We start from the raw sequence: 1,234 nt of genomic DNA, 5'->3' as shown, positions 1-1,234 counted from the left end.
ATATATATATATCTTTCTTTTTTTATATTGTGCATTTTTATTGCAACACATTTTATTTTTGTTTTTTATTTTATACCTTTAAAACTTGTGCAGAATTCAAAATGTTTGTGTTTTTTAATCCAGAATCATCTTCAGTGCCAAAGAAGGTGAATTTTCCTACCTTTCCCGTGGAGGTGAGGCCGTGGTCTTCGTGAAAGACAAAGAAGCCCAGTCGAGCCGCAAAAACCAGAGGTAAATTTCCACTTGCTGTCCACCCGATCTGTTGACACGGCCCTCTAAAAGTGGCCTTCCCTGCTCAGTTATTATGTTCCTGTTTTATTTGTTGTGGTGAGTTTTGTTTGACTAAACCCTTTGCACTTTACACTGGCAGATTGCATAAATTGAAGATGCATGGAAGTTCATTCAAACAGAGCACCGAGTAAAGACACACGTCATAATCCACCTCTCCTGGGATCTGGCACAGAATCTGCTAGGGAAAACTGGATCGGTAGAGACTAACCTCTCCCAAAAATTCGGACTAGTAACCTTCACCCAAATTCAGAAACACATCCTGCAAGAAACCACATCTTGAAAACGTTGCTGCTGTGCAGTTTTAAAACAAAACAATTACTTCGGATACCACTCGAGACACATTGCAGGTCATCTGAGATCTGGCTAGACAATCTTTACTACGTCTTTAATCCATAAAAATGATAATCAAGTCTCTATGCAACATATTTATGCAAGTAATCAGTTCCAGTCTATCTAAAAACGACTTGCACTTAGTTAAAAGGATTGGCTAGTTGCCCACCAAAGAGACTCTTCTTTTGGAGAAAGATGCCACTTGAAACATGTTACCGTTTGTTTGGTTTATCAGTATTACTCTTGAAATACTACTTAGAGACTAAATAACTAGGTTATTCAGCTGTTTTGTTGGGTTGTACTGTAAATTAGGTTTTACCAAAGCAGTTTTCTAGCTATGCTAATCCTCTTTGCCTCAGTTCCGAAAGCAAAACTTTTAAGATTTTTCTTTGTTGCAACCGAAAATCAGTCTGAATGAATTGCTTTAACAAAAAATGGGACCAAATCCTCTCTCTGCTGAATCAAGATGAAATGATTACTGTAAATATTTGTAATTGTTATTATATATACTTACAAACAGCTCTTCAAACGTCTACCTTTCTTTCATTTCTTGGGTTATTGTGTCTGCCACAGGTCACTTTAAAGGCTTTGCCTCCCTTTGATTCAGTATTGT

At 37.2% G+C, this 1,234-nt stretch overlaps 1 long non-coding RNA gene across 2 annotated transcripts; it reads left to right on the top strand.

Moving 5' to 3' along the window:
* Window positions 1–79: 79 nt before the first annotated feature.
* Window positions 80–1,020, top strand: LOC107682838 (uncharacterized). 2 transcript variants are annotated; one of them, XR_001633604.1, is made up of 3 exons: window positions 80–231; window positions 371–847; window positions 881–1,020. It is a non-coding gene; the product is annotated as an uncharacterized LOC107682838 (long non-coding RNA). The 2 variants fall into 2 exon arrangements; XR_001633603.1 differs by having other exon boundaries at window positions 92–231; window positions 371–1,020.
* The last annotated feature ends 214 nt before the right edge of the window (window positions 1,021–1,234 follow it).

Source organism: Sinocyclocheilus anshuiensis, unplaced genomic scaffold (genome assembly GCF_001515605.1).
Source record: "Sinocyclocheilus anshuiensis isolate Anshui unplaced genomic scaffold, SAMN03320099.WGS_v1.1 C32647782, whole genome shotgun sequence".
Taxonomy (NCBI): Eukaryota; Metazoa; Chordata; class Actinopteri; order Cypriniformes; family Cyprinidae; genus Sinocyclocheilus; species Sinocyclocheilus anshuiensis.
The sequence above is the reverse complement of the archived record's forward strand: the minus strand, read 5'-3'. Positions and strand labels throughout refer to the sequence as shown.